The 21,444-nt window shown below is 36.1% G+C and overlaps 2 protein-coding genes and 1 pseudogene across 2 annotated transcripts in view; 2 read left to right on the forward strand and 1 right to left on the reverse strand.

Annotated features, from left to right (window-relative positions):
• The window catches only part of AVEN (apoptosis and caspase activation inhibitor), a 177,179-nt gene that overhangs the window by 91,260 nt on the left and 64,475 nt on the right, over positions 1-21,444 (reverse strand). The gene's annotated exons all lie outside the window — the stretch shown is intronic.
• Positions 1,256-21,444, forward strand: part of CHRM5 (cholinergic receptor muscarinic 5) — an 81,011-nt gene continuing 60,822 nt past the window's right edge. The window contains exon 1 of the mRNA XM_019627219.1: positions 1,256-2,051. The gene's annotated coding sequence lies outside the window, so the exon portion shown is untranslated. The remainder of the gene's footprint in view (positions 2,052-21,444) is intronic.
• LOC109373425 (lupus La protein pseudogene) lies at positions 15,390-16,625 on the forward strand (annotated as a pseudogene).

Genomic DNA, 21,444 nt, shown 5'->3' on the forward strand with positions numbered 1-21,444 from the left:
CACATAAACTTACATTCCTTTTTGGTATCATGAATAATGTTATCTGGAAAAAAGTTCAAGCAAATATTCTAGAGATATGTTCTCTTCTGTAGTCATATTATAAATATGTATAAAAGACTACTATGAAACTAAAGTTTATGTCTTTCTCATATGTGATCATCTAAGCCAATGTTTAAAATTCTAAGGCCTAATAACTAAATGTAAAGTGTAGACTTTGTCTAGCTTCCTATTAAAAAAAAAAACTGTAATGCGACAGTTTCTGAGGCATGAGAAATTTGAAATAGAGTGGATATTATATGACCCCAAAGAATTATTAACAAGTAACCCCATTGTTATTTGTTAATTTTAATTATTGTTATTGTTAGGTGTGATAATGGCACAGTGGTCAATATGTTAAAAATATACTTGTATGTGGGGTTGAAATGAGATTTGCTTTAAATTATTTCAGCTAAGAAAAAAGCTAAATGACACTACTATGGCAAAATCTTGGTAATTACTGAATCTGGGTAATGGGTTTATAGCAGTCCATATATTATATTCCCATAGTTTTCCGTAAGTTTGAAATTTTTCATAACTTTTTAAAACATTTATAAGCGTTCTATTGTCCAGAAACACTCCTAAATGATCCTATGGATAAGTAGAAAAACCATCTTGTGATATTTAAAAAACGAGGTACAAAAATTATGAAGCTTACATTTTTAGATCTATTCTTTTATACAGCAACTCAGAATTCCATCTAATTTAAGAACATTTTAAAATGAAGACCCTACTAAAATTTTATACCAGGTGATGACTCCTAATGCCTTTATTCCAAAGCAACAAAGTGCATGGGCCCAAAAGATACATAAAAACAGGTGTGCCGTTCACAAAAAGCAGTCTTTTCCCTTCTACAAGTTTTTTTCCCTTCTACAATATACTTTTCTACCTCAAAGACTTTTTAAAAATTATTTTCCCTCTTTAGGAAAAATTATATCATCAAACAAGTGCTCAGCAAAATTTCTGCAAATAACGCATAGGTAAAATACAGAGTTCTTTCTTCCAGCCAAAAGGACTAACGGGAAAATGAACATTTTCAAATGCATTTTGGAGCATTATTCCAGCTCACTCTGTGCTCAGCTCTCTTTTTCCTCCCAAGATACGTCACTTAACTGTCTGCCAAAACAACTCTAGCCCATTCTACCTGATCACATTCCAGGGCTGCAGCTTTTCCTGGATTCACTTCTCAATGACAAGCTGCTCAGAGAGCATCTATCAAACCAAATGTGTTCATCCGCTGCTTCCTTTTCCCTTTCAGGGAGTACTGCTGTCCATCAGGAGAAGTAATTAATGGGTTTATTATGGATGAAAGCGTCATCCCATCAGTGTGCTGTCTGATTTGAATAGCTCATAGCAGCTCTTCATTCATGCCAAGTATGCTCACTGTCCAGAGATATTGTAAAGCTGTACTTCTTTGGGGATTTTTCCCTCCTGTGCAATAACAGTGGACCAGAAGTATGTTACAGAAGCACCAGGAGGACAGAAGAAGAAATCGCTTCATCCTCTACAGAAAAAAAGCTAAACGGACCAAAAAGTTGGTAAAGGGAAAAACAAGGAAAGCAAGAGAGTACAAGAGAACATCCATGCTTCTAGTCCAGGTAATTTCTTAAAGCAACTTGATTTGGGAGCGTGTGTAATTCTGAAATATGGACAGAACTTTTCCAGGAGGTAAAACAGCTATAGGAAGAACCCGGATTTCTCATTGCTGAGACATTCAATGAATTTTTAATAAGTTCTGAACACTCAAGTTGTCCATGGTCAGATCAACTGCTGTTGTCAGGGGAAAAATGCAAAATTCACCCTCTCTTTCTATAATCCTATCCAAATGGAATCTTCATCTGTTGCGTGCTGTCCTAACTAATGCTACAGGATTACCAATAATACAGATATAAAGACACTGCAAGAAATCACAGTGCTAAAAAAACGACAGGAAGTAAAGAAGGCATTTCAGGTATCGAAGCTTACTATTTCCAACAGGAATTCAAATTACTGAGCTTCAAACAAACCACTGCCAGGTAAGATTTAATTTTATAACATTAATTTATATCTTGACTACTGAAATCAGACCTGCCAATGCTGTGAATGGAGCCAGGAGATTTGAATTTTATGCAACCCTTTCTTCAGCTTTATGCAGATTGAAGCCTTCTGAGGTAAACACTTGTTTTTCCTTATACTACATAAACTAATCATTCATAACTAGATAACAAAACACCCAAATAATCCCATTCAATTTGCATTGGATTTGTCCCATCTTTGTCTTCATTTCTAAGTTCCTACTTTTGTTTTATTTAATAGCTTGAAAAAAATGCATGGAGGGAGCCCTGACTGGGGTGGAGAGCCATGCACAGATGCTATTTACTGAACATATTCAAATGAAACTTGTTTCCCAGGGAAGTTGGTAAAACAGAAAAATTAATGCATTTTTAATATTATTTCTATTAGTGCAAAAGAACAAAGCTCAGTGACTGATTTTAATCGTGACCAAGAAAAAGCAAGCTGTGATGTCACTCTCATTCACACTAAAGAAAAACAATCTCTAGTAAACTAAGATATAACACTTCCGTAGAATGGGGTTAATTTACCCTAAAGGTACTGGGGATGTTTTTTGTAACAGCCTAAGTGAGGACATTTTTCTGATTTAACAGTAAAACAAAAAGATGCTTGGTATTTTAATACCTCAAAAGCTTTAACTCAGATCAATGGTCCAAACTGTAAAATGCAAAAAACTACTGAAGCCATCAAAGAATTTTAAAAAGCACAGTGCCTTTCAGAAATTCCCTAGAAATCACCCCATAAAGAGGCTTCTAAAAAGACTATCCTTTTATATATATATATATACATATACACATAAAGGACTGTCAGAATTTTAATTCCCTACATAGATTTTTAGCCAAAATTCAACCATATTAGTTTTCATATAACTTCAACAGGAAAAGTTCAAAGCTTAATCTTTTTATAAAGAAGCCCTACAATAAATATTTCTGTTATCTTTGAAGACAAGAGATAAGGGAAACAAAAGTCACACCTAACTATAGAGATCTGACAATACAAGGAAATTTATCAGAAGTAATTATTCAGTACTTGTCTAAAAAAAAGTTAAATTTGAAATTATACGCTTCCAATTCACTGAATTCTTTCCTTTTTCCAAATTTTAATAGTGTGAATTACATGATCCCATCTCTCTTTTCAAAACAGTCTATAACCTTCAATATCATAAGTCTTTTGCATCTCAAGTCATTACAGAAATTCACCCATCATTTTCCAGTACCAAAGAAAAGCAGCAATTTAAAATCAAGCAGTGACAGTGTCATATGCCAATTCTTTGCAGAGAAAAATATTTACTTAAATTTCAAAATGCTTACTTTGTATACCAGTCCTAACTAAAAGTATTGTTTTTTACCTACATTGAGACTTACCTGAACCCTTAAGGAGTCCTTTCATCTTTTCCTCCTTATTACGATATATTTTGTAAACAGACAAGGCTTTAAAAAGATATATTTTGTAAGTAAAAATATTAATCAATATTTCAACTCATAATGAAAAGATTTAACTTTGGCAAAAATAGATTGACAATATTATGCTCAATTTGCTTCCAATAAATAGAATTGAAGGGGGTATAAAATCATATCCCTGAAGTCTTCTGGATTTTATTTATTCACTGCAATGTACACAGAGACTCATGTCCCACTAGTTTGGGGACTTTGCTTTTATGACTTACCGCCTAATGACAATAGATGGGCAAACAGATACTACTCCCCTCCCCTTTAGCTCTGGTCAGGATCAGTCCCGATGAATCTTCAGTTTCTTTCCTACCTAAATCAGGGTTTTTCTCTGTAATAATCCATTCTGAATAATGATTATTGAAGTTTAAACAATAGTTCTCAAAAAAAAACAACAACACTCTTCAGTAATTTGGAATAATCTAAATTTTCCTCTTCATTTTAGTGAAAAAGCAAATAAAAAATATTTGCTAATTTTATCAATTAGCTAAATTTTATCCATTAGCTAACTTTATCAGTGATGTGTTAAAAAGCAGAAAAATGCTTCACTTTTAGCATCTCATGGGTATAAATGGACATGGAATTTTATGCTAGTGCCTCAAGATTTGGTTTGTTTATGGGAATTTCTTCCTTGTGTTGATAGATTTAACAATTAAAAAGATTTTGAACATTCTTGGGAAGTATTCAATGACTGCCCAATTGTTTCTATAATTTAAAATGTATTTTATGTACATTTATAGGGTTTTGTATCATTGCTCTCTTTCATTAAAATGGAGCAAATAATTGACTACAATATCCTTGCAATGATATTACTATATCCTTAGATTCTGCACATTTTAAATTATCTAAAAGCTATAAACTTTTCATTTAAACCATGAAAAAGTAAAAGTAGGTACATAGGTCAAAATAAAGTACAACCATTTAGTGTCTTTGTTGACTTTTTTTAGATTCTTATGTTATCTTTGTCTGCAATAGCAAGAAACACAGTTTTGTATATAAAATTAGAAATATTCATAAAATGCATTTCTAAGTGTTAACATTTAATTTGAGGGGACTGGTACTACATAATATATTTAAATTCAATAAATAAATATTTACTGATATCTATCTACATTATTGTCACTTTCAAATTTTTCCTTAGAATTTCTGAAAAAAAGTCTTTCATTCTAGTATAATGGGAAAGTTTTTCAAGCTTCATTCAACAAGGTATTTCAACTAGCCAATATACTTGCTCCTTATTATGGTTAATTTTTTTCATGACGTGACCAAATATGAATAAGGATGATGGTTCATCATAAGGATTCATCTCCTCTCCAGCTTCTTCCTGCTGAGAGAGAATAATCTTTGGTTTCTGACATTACAATCTGTAGCTGGGGAAGTGGCGTGATATCAAACAGATGATTATATCCTTTCAGTGGGAGCTAGCTGCAAAAGAGATGTGAACACTATCATTTCAAGTCATATCACAAAGACACTAAAGAGACGAATGACAGGAGCCGAATTACAGAAAGATGCTTTCATTGCACTTGTCACTTTTACAGCACCACTACTAAAGATAAAAATACTCTTTCACAGCTTACTTCATTAATCATTTAAAAGAGAGTCTAAACATCACGTTAACATAACTTACAGATGATGAAAAAATGGGAGGGAGGAAAGTATCAGCAAGTAACCAGACAATAACGGAAGGGGAACCTCCAGGACCGAGGAACAGGTGCAAAATTTCACCTTGGTTCCAATAAAAATACTGATGCTACTCAGGAAATCGAGAAAATTATCAGTACACTCAAAATGGGAAAGAACTCCTCTGAGAAAGAGACTCTTAAATACAGATTACAAAGTGATCCCATGACATAGATTAATTAGTATGTGGTACAAAAGCTAGTATTGTAACATGAAGGCGGGGAGGGGGCTGGTGAACATCCTTTTAAGACAATATGAATTCTAAAAAGAAGAGGAATCTCTCTACTAAGCCAAACTACTGTGTTCTATGAACGTCTTCAACAAAAATTGACAAAAAATAAAAGTAATTTGGGAGTTAGAGCTCAACAAGAGACAAAATGACCGCTCCTCTTATAAACATACACATATAGCCCATCTCTCCTCTTTTATGCAGCTCCAGCTGCAAAGGACAAGGCAGAACCACCCATCCTTCCATGCTGAACACAGGAGCAGTTTATTCTTTGATTAGTTGCAACAGCCTCAACTCAAAATATCAGTCATTTTTATCTTAGCCTCCTAGACTCAGAGTCTATATAGATTACGGGCAAAAAACTAACTCCACGAATAACTACAAGCCGAGCTGAAATCTTGTTATCTATAGTTACACAGTTTGCTTGAAACAGTGGTATGTAAGAGAATTTTTAAAGTGTTTTTCCAGTCCTATGTACTGGTTAATTACTACCATTTCATCATTCAACAGTTGTTTGAAGATCTTGCCATCCTCCATTTTTCACGTGGTATTGGAGGTATTAGTGAAATAATTCAAGAGTCCAGACCAACCAGAAAACATTACCACTTATATAGACCCATAGTTTGATGTCACACTGTCGTCATCAAAAATACAGGAGCTTCCTATTTCCTCAATATCATTAGCAAAAGTCAAAGACAGTTTCCAGTTCAGTTATCCCATTAAAATCTTTAGATGTTTACAGAAATTTCTTGGTGCAATAATCTAAATGTGCTTGTGGGTGCATAATCTAACTCTAAAGCAGGCTTAGTACATAACATGGTGCTCCACTAATATTTAATCCATCAGCTGCATGTCTTCCTTCATGTGTGTGATGAGAACACAGTCCTCTGCATGCCTAATTTCTGGGTAATCTGTGGTAATACCTACAAAAGAGTCTTTCATGCCTAGGAACCTCCACAGCACTCTGATAACACCTCTTTTATAATGCCTTGCTAGACTGCATTGGAAATCTATTTATAGACTTACCTTCTAAACTCTGCATCGTCATGGGTGCGGCCCTCAAGAATGAGGACCACATCTCATTAATTTGTCTGTTCCCAAGGTAAGCACGGGACGGACTAGTTAATCAATAGATGTGTTAAATGAATGTGGAACTGTATCCTACTACATTCTCAAGTGCAGTCTCATCAAACAGGCAGAAGAATAGTGATCCTAAAATATATCTCTGATGCAACTCATTAGTAATGCGCAAACAGGACAAGTACAGATAAATCCTAATGTAGGGAACTTTCTGGAACAGTCACACTGAAATAATGGCTACAAACAGATCACATCTGTTAAGTATATTATGTGATATTATGAGGTGTGCAAGTACCTCATATTTCATATGCAAATTTGACGTGGAAATCACATTTGCCATACTATATTGTTATCTAGAACTTTATCACTAGTCCAAAAGAATGTACAGTAAATTGTGATTCAAAAAGTGATTATGGGAGAATTTGGATAAGCATTTTGCAAAAGAAATTGAAGCAATACTACAATCTGCTTTCTACTCAAAAGATGAGAGTGGGGAAGTAGCAGACTTAAAAATCTTACATTTATTTATTCTATGCCCTTTCCCTCTCTGAGGGGTAAACCTATGCAAGTATCTAAGTCAGGTCTCCTTTCTGAGTTTGCAAGCCACAGTATCAGATGTATCTGTTAAATCTATGCCAACAATGGTGATCTCTTTCAAAGTAGGGACAAAGGCTAAAGACTGTGCTGCACCTCATCCGCTCTGAGAGAAATTAAGGTCAGATGAGTGTTGAAGTGGGCCAGCCTCACTCTAGAATTCATCAATGTGTGTTGGGATGGAGTCAACTATAGTCTCTAGAGATGCTTAGGGTATGTGGACGAATGCATTCATTAAATCCTCACCGAAATTCGGGGTTTGATGTTGGTGTGCACAACTCAAGATTTTTTTACCTCTGATATCCCATCATTTTTTTTTAGCAGTGTTACATTCTTTCAAACAAGATCTTAGATAAAACTCGAAATATATAAAGCATATAAAAGCAGATCTACCCTGGTTGGGTTGAAATGGAAAGCCCAGAGCCCTGCTAGCTAAAAGGTCCCCTTCTCACCCCATCTCTCCTTGCTCTCCCCTCTCCACACTTATTGGAACTGCTCCATTTGTAATGTAATGGTTCTGCCATCTAGAGGGTCCACAAGGTATTCTTCTCCATTTTAACACATGTAATAGAGACACTGCCAAATACTCTAAAATTCCTGGAACGGGTTACATGGAGCAATAGTCTTTGTTAGCCCTTGTGGGCGCAGGTTGCAAAACAGTGCTGCTTAGACACACAGGAGGCTGCTCAATTATTCTGTTGTTTCAACAATGATCAAGCAACCAAGATCTAGGATTCAAATAAATTACAAGTTGATAAACAAAGACTAAATACCTGTAATTTTGGTTAGAATACCCCAGAAATAACTAAAACTAACAAAATTATATCTTTGTGATCAAGAAGTACGACATGGAAATGAAACAGTGAGAATCTGTCAAAATAGGAGTCAGAATTCAGTATATGAAATCAACAGAATTTAACCGTTGGAAATACCAAGAAACCCCCTTTATAATATTCCTTCACCTATAACATTGTGCGAAACATTCTAGTTGCCTTTAGTTGATTCCAGGTTTGTGGGCTCTGTGATTTAGAGAAAAAGAGCTCAAGAATTTAAACAACAAACCATATATAACTAAAATGTTTATCTAGCAGGATATATTGGATTTAAGCAACCTTTTTTTTTTTTTAAGAGGAAATGTGTTCCAACTCCCCAAAAACATGCTTCAGTTATGGTGGCATAATTATGTTATGTCATAATTTATTATGTACTATTTTATTATGATTATATAATAATTTATTCATTTCCATTCATTGATCATCTCCAGCCCTATTTCTAGTTTACTAAGGAATTCTCATAACTATTATTCCAAAATCTCAAATGATTCCTATTTTGAATGCAATCTCCCAAATGAGCAGTCTTTTTCCCCATAAAATGCTTTAAAATCTTTAGCAGTATAGTCTTCAGATTCTATTCATTTTTAAATATTTTATTATGAATTACTTCAAACAGCTGACCAATACCATGTACTTACCACCCAGCTTCAACAAATATCAATTTTTGTATCAGACTTTTTTTATGGCCCCTCCATAAATTGGTCTGGGAAGAAAAACTCCAGTAGGCAATATTTGAGATAAGTATGTTAGGAGCTAGTTAAAATTTATACATCTTTATCAAGGTTTTTAAGTATCAGAAGAAGGAACTTTTATAGCCATAGTTATACAATTATGTTCATTACAAATACTTTAAATAAATGTAAATACCAAGACAGAGATGAGGACTTTTTAAAAAAACATTTATTGTACCTTTCCTGTCTTAAATCCCCAGCTAAACTTTTGAAACAAATGTCCTAGACAACAGAATCATAGCCTAGTTTCTTTTATCTTCCCCGTGTCAGCTTCCTGTGGTGTGGTGACATCCTGGATAGAGGTAAAATAATCAATATCACAGAGTCCCTTGGGTAGAAAACCAACTCTCAACAGTGACTTTTTTTTTTCAATTTTATTAAATTGATTGGGTCAACATGATTTCTTATATAGAAAAGAAATACCTGGAGGCCGGCCGAGTGGCTCAGCTGGTTAAGAGCTCGCTTAAGAGTGCAAACTCTGAGCAACAGCAGTTCAAGTCACGGCCCAAGGTGAGCTGCCGCTGAGCTGCCAACAGGCGGCAGGATAGCTCAGCTAACAAAAAAAAAACAAACAAAAAAATAGACAAGAAATGCCTAAAACTCACAGTCACAAAGGTACAAACTAGTTATAGTAAGGTTAATATCTTGTGTAAAAAAAAAAAAAATGTATTTTTGGCTCATCAGTACTAAAAAGCTAGTAAGGTTGAAAATGTATCTCTTCACTCAAATGACAGAAAATTCACACATTCCCCACATAAAAACCACAATAATAACTACACCTAAAGGGAACACAAAGGCTGGACTTGTTACAGTGAGACAGGGAAGCCTGCCTTCAGGGTAACAATTCAGAGTGAGCCCCAATATTCTCACCTTGAAAGACACTGTTTCTCATATTCTGCTACCATAGAAAGATCACCTGATCAGCACATCAACAAATGCTAAAGATGAGACAGAGTCAAACAAATCCTCCCCTACTCTCTCTTGCCTTTATTCACAAGCACAATAAAATGCTGCACATCACAATAAATTCCAATTTTATACATTCACATTCTCTTTCATTAGAAGGCTAAGGAAGCCATCTTAGAGTCAGGCTGCTATTATCCCAACCCAGTGGCTTCATTGAACACAACTCACATGTTCTCCATCCCTCAAGGACACTTTGAAAGAAAGGATGGTCCATGCATATTTTCCTTTTCATTGCATCCCTATATCTACATCTGTGAAATTTTGAACCTTGAATCTCTATTTCTACAAAGGGCGAATCACAGGCTCTCTATTATATTCTAAGTTTCCGATAATATGACGTTAGGTAAATTAATCCTCCCTGTTAAAGCGGCCAGGCTTAAATCAGAAAGACCATTTCAAAATTCACTGTTCCTATTTAAAACTACAAGTAAGTAAAATCAATAAATGAATTAGTCCAGAAAAATCTGAGGATCACAGTCAACAATGAGAGAAGACTATCTCTCTGTAGGCAGAGACCCAATGTAGATTGGCCATTCTGCACGAAGCGATACTTTTGTATTATTACTATTTCCTGAGCACCCTCTGAACACGTTGTGGTACTAGATTTGGGTGAATCATGGTGCACCGGGAGGTCTCTCAAGGGTTAAAATAAAAAAAGGAAACTAAGTAAATTTGAAAATTGTAAGCAAAAATACCAAATGAAAATTAAATCTACAAATTGATCCCTGAAGGGTCTGAGGAAAACAGAAATCATCCTCAGTTTTTGCCCTTTCTAGGGTTCCTACACCCAAGACACATCAGAAGGCTATAAGTTGCAAACATGGATTCCGGTGAGTAATTCTCAGGTCTACCCTGAATCCCAAGTCTAACAAAAGCAAACACGGAAAATAGAGGCAAGAGATACAAGTCCATGTCAGGCAAGAGTCGGGAGTAGAAACAGGGGAACGAGATGGACCAAAACAACAGGCAACAGATAGGACCTTTCGGCTTACACAGCGCTCCAGGCTTCTTTCTCATCCTACAGGAGTCTGCTCAGGAAAGTCTATACACTTCAGGATATTCATAATTTTTAACTCTGAGAAAAATGATCTCTACTTCCTCTCTATAAACCAATCTGGTTATAGTTTACCCCAAAGGACACAACCCCAAAGGAATCAACTCAAATTTCTCTCCAAAATAAAAAATGCAACTTAATAGGTTGTCTATTGCCATGATTCAGCGGCCACACTATGAACCTACAGAAAAGATACTTACCTGAGCAATTCATTGTCAACAAATAGCTCTATGACCTTAGGCTAAACCCCAGTTTATATGAGTCTCAGTTTCCCCACCTGAAAAGTGAAAGGTGTGGACCAAATAATATTAAGATTGTTTTGTTTCAGGGTATAATTATACAACGCCCTATAAAGAATAAGGAAAAAGACACCAAAGGTTCAAAACACACCAACTGCGCTCGGCTAAGTGTAGCTATTTTTGTAGCCCTGGTAATCTTAAAGGGCACATGCAGAGAAGCGATAGGGACCTTACGTGATCAAGAAAAAGGCAACTTACATGCGGCTGTATATTTTTCTTACGTCAACTGCTAGTTGTTGGAATAGCAGGATCCATGCAAGAGATTTAAGATCGGTATTAGAAGAAACCATTCAGATGTAACTTGTTCTAGCTATGAATTCACTATGCAATGATATAGTTCTTAGTTCTCTGGGTTTCAAAAACAAGAAAACAGCTCACTTTTTCTCCATGATTTTGAGTGTTAAAAGGAGAAAAAAGCATAAGGATAACAGGGAGAAAACAGGATATTCTGGTTGAATTAGTGCTATTTTTTTTTCCCAATGATCCCATAGTAAACTAGTGTGGCTCACAGCAACCAGCCACAGTGGAGATGACAGCCAAGAAAATCAAATATGTAGAGCTAAAGATACATTATTTTAAAGTTATATCAGGAGCAGCAAACTCTTACTTAGAAATTATACTGCATAGCTGACAGGCATGCACACTCCTACACAGACCAGATTTAATAACATCTTTTTGTTAGCACTGGGAATGTCTTAACTTGACAAGACCTCACCAAGCAGCCGGCTCTAAAATGATTTCACTTTACCTGTTGCTTTACTTGTCTAAGGGTGTCCTAGATAGTCCCACACATGAACACTCCAATTGGACTGCCTCTCAAGCAACACTCCCTCTGATTTCTCCAGTTGTGGGCTGATGGCCATACAATGTGAGCATAAAGTATAAATATTAAACATACATGTATGGGTTTCCTGGGAGAGGCACCCTGAGAGCAAACAAAGCATAAATGAGTATATAAAAGCCTTGGGCATTAAAACAGGTAGTCAAGTACCTAAATGGGAAAGAAAAGGGGAGTGCCACAGAATAAAAAGGGAGTGGAGGTCTAAAGATCAAACTTGCCCCCCAACTTGGTCCATTTATCATTATTAGCTGTACACAGAGAGAGCCCCAAATTACTTCCTGTTCTACGTAGTACTATAGTCAAGTATCTTAGCTAATTCCCAAATCACATTTATATCATATGCAAATTAAAGCATTACTAACTTGCAATACTATTCTAACTTCAAAATATAAGGGGAAAAATATATAGCTTTCATATAGTTAAATCTAGCCTACCCTAAAAATGACATCATTCGAGCCGCCCATCAAAACTCAAAAACACTAAACCTGGGATTCAGAATACTTTACAAATAAGTACCTTCTCACTTTAAAATAAATTAAAAATGCTCATTGGTCTACTGAGGTTAAGCTGAGTTTATTTGTGAATATTAAATCACAGCTTTTTCCAAGACTCCATCAAGTGCTGGCAGCAATCCCTCTTGATTTTCTCTCAGAATTAGAGAGAGAGGATATCTAAATAAGAAATCCAAGAGGTAATGTGAAAAATATTAACAATAGTGATGTCTTGTCAATTTTCCTAATATGAAACAGATGAATTTCATTTACACATACACAGCATACATAGTTTAACACATAATTATCTTTTTGCTTGAGTTAATAATTATCAGCAGTGAAGAAAAACTCATTTCCATATTAAAGCTCCTGAGTATATTAGCACTCCTGAGTAACTGTCATAATACTAGTCAGATAGTTGAAATAAATCCATACTTTTTCATAATTTTCAGTATAAATGAAACAAGTAGCAAGTAATAAGACTAATGTTCTCATTGTCATGACCAGATCAGAAGGCATCCAACTATCCAACAAACAATGTTTTTAAAGTAGCCAAACATTTTACTTTGTGTTTTTACCACGAAGAGGGGAAAGGGGACCATAACTATTCCCAAACCATTTAATGACTCATTTTCTATGCAATTTACTCCCAGGGCCCATTGCTGCACTGCCAACTGCATGCATCCTGCAGAAGGCAACAGTTCAGTATACAGAACAGTAATGGGTTTTAGAATCAGACGGAGAGGAAATCATACTGCAGTTCATGTACTAGTTATGTGATTGGGATTATCTAGCTTTCTTGAGCTTAATATGCCTCATCTGTAAGATGGTCCAATACCGACCTTGTAGGTTTATCATGAAGTTAGATAAAATATTGTACATTATGTACCAAATATCCAGCCAGGTGTTCTATAAATAGAAACCATTTTAACACGTTTATTTATGTGTATACCTCATCTACCCCCTGGACCCCAAATTAAGGTAGTTATTGTTATTCAACCTAATTTGGAAGGTGGCCCCAAAACATCACAACAATGCTACCTTCTCCACTGGAAATTTCTGCAAGACCACCCTGTCTCCCAACCTCCATCTCCTCCCCACCTAAATCCTACTTTGATGACCCCAAGAATTAGAAATGCTCAGCTCGGGGAGGAGGAAATAAATTATTTCTGACACTAGCTCATTACTCAAATCTATTCTGGAGCAAAGCAGTAACATATGGTTAAGGGGCCAAATCTCAGTTCAGCAGTCAAATTCAATTTGACTGACTACTATTAAACCACCAGTGCTATATCTTGATCATATGTTTTTTTAAAGACTTTACAAATTTTTTTTTAAGTGCTAAAAATCTTTATCTATATCTAGCCCTCTGCCAAATACTATTACTCCAGATATTCTCTCACTAAGCTCAAACATCTAAACAAAAATACATTTAGATTATGGGGCTGCTGAGAATAGCAGTAAGGAATAAATGGTTATGTCATACATCCAAGTATCATGATGTTTTTCCCTTATGAATCCAAAAACACATTAACCACATTCTCTGTCTGGACCAGCCCCCATGTGGACAACTCCCCTGAAGCAAGAGTCGCTACCCTAGAACTATCCCAACTTCTAAGGGGGATCAGCCAAATAGCTCGCATGTGCTGAAGTGACTGCTGGGTCACTGAAACATGCCTCCTCCTCATCTATCCACTCCTACTGGGGTTAACTTTTACAAGACTGCACCTACTGATTCCATAGGGCACCGTGACAGTCTCTTGCATAAAGAAGCACAAAATTAAATGAAGATTTTCTGATCAATGGATTTTAGACATGTGTATACAAGTCATTTGGAGTGCAGAAAATCATATATATGTATACACACACATATGCACACAGAGGTGTATAAATATATGCATATAAATATACATACATTTTATATCTACACATATGTAGCTTCTTAGTAGCCACAAACACTGAGATTAAATAAGTATTTTGTAAATGACTGAGGAAGAAATTAAAATCAATTATTGATGTTTTACCTTGTTTCACAAATGTATCCTCATTAACCCCATTCAGTTAATACAAATGATTCCACTCTTCAAAGAGTCAATAAACCAAGAACAGCACCATTACTAATATAGATAGCTCTGCAATAAAGTTGGAACAAACAACAAGGTCAAGTATTTAGTGGGTCACAGCTTGACCTTTTTATCTGAAGCCATTCTCAGCCTTATGCTGAGATAACTGGTTCCCCTGAGCCTTTAAGGAGAAATAGGGTATTTGCATAGCCTCAAAATTACTCCCCCAAGGTACTTATAATTTGCTGTCATTGTTTTAATATATGCCCACACATTCCTTGATATTCCTCCCTCTACCAGGTAAAGCTTAATTCCAATACCCTCAGTGTGAATCGGGCTTGGTCACTCACTTCCAGTGAACAGAGAATGGGAAGTACCTTTCCAGTGGAGAAAACTGACAGAGACCATCTTAATCAAGTGATCAAAGTTAACAGTATCAGTAATGTCATGTTGGTATCATATGTCCACTGATATGATCCAACAAGAAAGGCATAGCCTGTCGGTGGTATTCTCCCCAAAAATCCATAACCTCGGTCCAATCATGCAAGAAACCCAAACTGAAGAACATTCTACAAAATACCTAACCACTAATCTTCAAAAGTTTGGTCGAGTCCAGAAAAGAGTGAGAAACTATCACAAATTAGAGGAGACTAAGGAGATAAATAAATGCAATATGGTACCCTAAGTTGGAACAGAAAAGGGGCATCAATGGAAAAGAAAAAAAAAAAGGGGGAAATTCAAATAGTCAATAGTATGCCAATCGTCATTTCTTAAGTTTTGATAAATACACTATGTTTATGTAAGATGTTAACATTAGGGGAGGCTGGGTGAAGGGCAAATGGGAACTCGCTGTATCTCTGTAACTCTTCTAAAAAGTATTAGAAAATAAAAAGCTCAAAAAATAATTGGGCCTTAATGTCACTTAGTATTAAACGAATCCACAGGCAAGATATTCTGCAACTCAATCACTTTCCTCGCTTGTTAAGAAAATGGTGACAGTGGGGAAAAATAAAAAAGGCTACTCAGGGACCAAAATCAGTCATCAAATCAAGTATTACTTTAGACTTTACTTTGCCATGACACAAATTTTTAAAGGAACAGATAAAACTGGATGAAAGCTGGGTGCCTCTGGAGATAATAATAAAATTCAACAGGTTGGACTGCCTAACAGACTTCAGCAGAAGCACTGAGAAAAACCAAAGACAAAACTCATGGAATTAAATAAAGTTAAAGTTAAAATCAGAAGCTCTCCATTCAAACCTCTCTCTGAGGAGTATAAAAGGTCTGATGACTGATGAGTATAAAATATTATGTAAAAACAGATCCATTGATATGAAAGGCTTCCCAACTGGTGTACTCCTTGGTGATTTTTATAAGAAAGATTCTAAGATTAAAGTCAAGCACAAAATATTCAAATGAGAAAAACATTACATAATGCATTTAAGGGATCAATATTTGCAGTATCTGATAGTACTAAACTTGCTAAAAAGTTTATAGAGACACCTTCCCAAAAGCATGAAGACACACACCTTCTAATACTTTACAAGGAAGATTACTTCACAAAAAAAAAAAAAGAAGAAGAAGAAGAAGAAAGCAAGAAAGCAAAATAAAGTGTAAGGTAAATTAAGAGCTAAACAACAAGAAGAAAAACAGAAAGATTATACAATAGACGCTGAAATGAAAACTCTAGAAGAAAAGATTGGATGTTTGCTGAAATTTTGGGATGACTTAGATAATCAGGCTTGTAGAGAAGATCCACACTTCCCTTTCTCAAATTGTGGGGAAATAAAATGGATAGACTTTATCAGGGGAACAAAAGAGGGTCTGATTCTATTTAAAGAAAAGCTGAAGAAACACTGGCAAACATCGAAGAAGCCAATAATGGTAACCTATAATTAAAGAACAAAGAAGACATATGGGTAGTCCTAGGAGAGGTAGAAAAAGCAGCACTGAAAAAAAAAAATTACCAGAGGATCAACAAGAATCCCTAAATAAATGGAAATCAAAAGGTCACAGATTTAAAGGGAAAGAAAAAGGAATTAAAGCTGCCAAGGCTGGGTCTGTTAAAGGAAAAGTACGATTTCAGGGAGGGCAAGAAAATGAAAGTTAACAGTGATGATGAATATGATGAAAATGATGCAGCAGGACCAGTAAAAAACAAAGAAGAAACTGCATCAAAACAACAGAAAATACAAAACGGTGCGGGAGACCAGCACATAGTTTAGCAAACAAGTTGGTTTTATCTTTGGAGGTTCGAAAAAAGAAAAGCAAATTAGGCCCACTTCAATATCCACATGTAAGAAAGGAAAGATTTTTGTGTGGCTTAACCTGTCTTTTGTTCTTGTTATCCAAAGAAATATATTTTTTTTAATGTACACTTCTGTTTGTGTTACTTCAAATACTCCAAATATCGAAGGAAGTTTCTTCCATTAAATTGTCTTTGTAATCTGAGACTATATTAGCAAAACTAATAAAATACATACCATGTAAGGGGAAAAATTGAACTGAATCAGTCAGGGCAATACAATTATCCTGCTACTTCATGAAAAGCAAAAGTTCAAAGTTTAATTAAAAAGCATCGGTTGCTAGAGTGATATGCTTTCTTTCCCCTTTCAGTCTAATTGCTTGCAAAAGGACACAGAGGCCAAAAAAAAAAAAATGTCATTACAATTAAAATCTCTCCCCCCCCAAAAGTAACTTTCTATAAAATGACATTGAGGGATATATATAATAACTTTAAATGAAAACATGCATAGAGAACTATGCTGACCAAACTGTGGCCTACTCATTTTTATTTGTTCCACTTAAACAGAGCTTATAGACTTGCACATAAAAGATTTTTTATCATATGGTTTTCTTCACTATTGCTCCAGTGCATCTTGTTCACACTGTAAACGTTTTTCTAACTGATTAGCTGTGCCATCTTGAAAGGAATAGAAAAGCATATGGCATTAATTCAATGGCTCATCATTTGGAAAAAAAGTGTGTATGTTGTGGGTGGGGAGTAATTGCTTAAAGATCTAATATTTTATGCCTGAATGTAAGTGGGAGTGTGGTACCATTCTCAAAGCCTGTGAAACATAACGGGACTGCAAAAATCCTGTTCAAAAAGAAAAGCCAAAGGCATGATTATCTGTTTCAGAGGCTTATAGACACCTGATTCACGGGATATGGAGTGCAGCATAGGGAATAGAGTCAATGGAATTGTAACAGCTATATACAATGTCAGAGGGGTAGTAGACTTGGTGGGGGGGGGTATGACTTTGTAAGGGGTGAAACGTATAACTTTTACATTGTTTTGTACACCTGAACTAAAAAAAAAAAAAAGACACCTGAAGACTCCCAATCCTACCAGGAAAAGTGTGATTTTAAACAAACTAGTCCCCTTCCCATATCCTCCACTTAGAAACATGAGCTGCCATTGCCCATGGCCAGAAACTCAAACAGAGCAGGCAGCACCCACATGCTGAAGGCACAAGATGAAGAATGCTGAAAGAGCTGCCTCTCCAAAAGTGTTTCCCATAGTCTACGGTGGTAAATGAAATTCTACGATTTTTAGACGTTCTTCTTTGCATACAGAGATACATAAATAAAATAGTAATACATATACACAATGTAAAGAATTCTTAAACAGACAGAAGCAACCATCATCCAGGTCAGGAAACAGAATACTGCCAACATCACAGAAGCGTCCTCTGCCTGCTCGACACCTGCTATACGCCCCTCCCCAGTCACTACCCCGTTTCTCTCTCCCCTAGAGGTAAACACAATCCTGATTTTTATAATAATTTCCTTAATTTTCATTTTACCATTTAAATATGCATCACATAGTTTGATTTTCTCTCATGTTTGAACTTTATATAAATAGAATCATACTGAGGCATTGGGTGGGTATGTGGGTTTCTTTAATTTCACATTATGTTTGAGAGGTTCATCCATTTATTTCTGCATTTATTCCACCATTAATGGGCATGTGGGTTGCTTCCATTGGAGAATCTTCTGAACGATACTGATGTGAACATTTCTACATGTGTCTCCCGGTGCACATGTGCTAGAATTTTTCTAGAGTATCTCCCAAGGGTGGAAGTGCTGAATCTTCAGCTATACTGGAAAATGACAGGCTATTTTCCAAAATAAATATGCCAGAATACATATACACCCACTGTGTGTGTGCAACAGAAATTCACTCTTTCAATTTACTGGACTACAAAAATTCAGTTACAGTGGAAATCCTACTAGGAGAAAACAACACGTGAAGCTAGATATACTCTTTGCAAAAAGTCTGCCTTCAATATAGCATTTGAGAAATGGACCAGGGATATATGCACAGCACAGCTAATTTTGGAATAAAAAGTATAGAGAACAGTTCCAAGCACAAGGCCCTTGTCCGAGAAACCGAGTCTGGATTACACATTGCAGTAACAACGGCCATCCTTCATGGCACATGGCAGACACTGAGATAGAGGAGAAAAACAGGTGAGCAACTATAGGTGGCAAAGTGTGGGGAAAGGGGAAGAAACTTTGTTTTAGGTCTTTAACCTAAGGCCACTTTTTTAAATGCTCAGAAACTCAGACCACCACCACTGGTTATTCAATAAACAGACTCAATAATCAGTTACATTCTACCAAAGAGAAACTTCTAATTTCTCAGAAAAAGGATATGGTTGGCATATCCATTGCTGTATGTCTAGCATTCAAGGAAAAAATTTACAACTTTATTTGACTTTACTGAATAGTTAATTAAGCTATCAACAAATAATTTCAGATAAATACTAAATCTAAGCACCTTGGTTACATATGAAGCAGAACTAAAATAAGTGGTAAATTTGGGATAAGACGCTGACATCATCGAATCAAGCACTGTTACTTCGTTCTATTGCATTTCCTACTGAGAATAAGGGTATTGTCAAAGGTTAAACAGAAACATACAGTAGCATTCAAATCCAGACCTGTCAACCTAGAGACCTGTGCTCCTTATATTAAACCACACTGACAAAGGAAAGAATGTAACATCATAAGCTGAATTTAAATAACCAATATTAAAAATCAAAATTTTCAATGTTGATAAGTTATTTCTAATTTTGGTTATTTTGGTACTTAGTAAAGAAATTATATACTAATACAGAAAAATAGAAAACTGAATCACAAGTTTATATATTCTTTAGAAGGCTGAAATGCAAAGCAGAGTAATTATGCCACCTTACTCCACTAATCTCAAATGGATGTCAAAGTTTCAGTTATGCCAGGTAAATAAGTTCTAGAGATTATACAGCAAAATACCTACAGTTAGGAATACCGTACTGTATACTTAAAATGTGCTACAAGGGCAGATTGTATGTTAACTAGGCTTAACACAGACACACACACACACACACACACACACACACACACACACACACGCACGCACGCAGGAGCAAACTTTGGGAGGTGATGGATATGTCCATGGCCTTGATGGTTTCACAGGTATATACTTATCCCGAAACTCATCAAGTTGTAGACATTAAATATGTATAGCCTTCTACATGTCAATCGTGCCTCAATAAAGCGGTTTAAAAAAAGAAATGGTTGTAAAATAATGTAGAAGCCAATAAAATTTAACACATTTCAGAAAACAAAAAACTCAACTTTGAGGAGAAAATATAAGAAAACAACATTGTGATCTTGAAGGAGAGATGGATTTCTCAAATAAGGCATAAAACACCATAAACCGTTAAGACAAAAAAGTAGATAAATTCAATTACACTAAAATTTAAAACTTTGCACTGAAAATCACCATTACAAAAGTAAAAGTAAATCTCATATTAGAAGAACATTTGCAAATATAAACATCAAAAGAATCAAGAATACATAAAAAATATCTAAGTCAATAAGAAACAAGCCTAATGGTCAAAGAACGTGCAGGTAGCTCACAGGGAAGAAAGCAAGAATGGCAAATAAAGGCGCCAACCTCCACAGTTAAGTAAGGAAATGCACATTTAAAACCTCCAATGACCAAGTCCTCCACCCCAGCTCAGGGCGCTCATGCTTTTATCCTAGAGCGTATCATTACTATCACCTACAAGCCCTGTCCTCACCAAATCTCATTCTACTTCTACTGGACAGCCACCACTTCCTACCTTTCCAATTCACCCCTTCAAGATAAATAATCCTTCTGCACAGAGGAATCTACAGTTCCCTGATCCCACTACCTTTCACTGCCCCTCACCTCTCCTGTGCCTACACTTCCCTCCTTATCCAGCCTAAATTCAGCGTCAGTCATTCTAACCACAGTGGCCTTTTCTCTCTCACTTCACTGCATTTGCTTGGCTAAACTGTACTCATGATTAAATCCTGCCATCCTCTATACCCACACACATACAGCAGAAAGTGGGGAAGAACACACTTGCTGTCTTAAATTCGGGAACACTAAGCTCCAGTGGCCCTCTATCATCACTCAGCAACCGAGCCATACTTTCCTATTTCATTCACTCCCCACTTCCTAGACAACTATTTCTTACCTTCTACTCTCTCCTCACATTTACAGTACCTCACTCAGTTTTGTTTTTTTCCACTAAGAAAATAGAAGCAATTAGAAGAGAACCTCTTCAAGCCCTAATCACATCTACCCTCCTACCTATATCTATGCCCATATATCCTGCCTTTCCTCCAATTCCAGGTAAAAATCTGTCCAAATCCCTAGAATTGAGCAATCCCTACACCTGTGCAATAGATTCTATCACCTCATGTGTCCCTCAGAACATAAATCCATCAATTCTCATTTCACCCACATTATTTTTTTGCCCTCTTTTCTGGATCAATCAATCAATAAACATGCAGTTACTTCTCCCATCTTAAAAAATAATGTCTTGGGCCGGCCGAGTGGCACGTTGGTTAGCTTGGGATGCCAGCTCTGAGAAGCAGGGCCCAATTCAGATCCCACATGAGGACCAGTGATACTGCGCCCTCTACAGTTAAGATGGTGAACAACAGCTCGACCTGGAGCTGGGCTGCCATGAGTCATTGGCGGCAGCGTAGGCTGCAGTGGGGCTGGCCAGCAGCTGGCAT

This window comes from Hipposideros armiger, unplaced genomic scaffold (genome assembly GCF_001890085.2).
Source record: "Hipposideros armiger isolate ML-2016 unplaced genomic scaffold, ASM189008v1 scaffold_724, whole genome shotgun sequence".
NCBI lineage: Eukaryota > Metazoa > Chordata > Mammalia > Chiroptera > Hipposideridae > Hipposideros > Hipposideros armiger.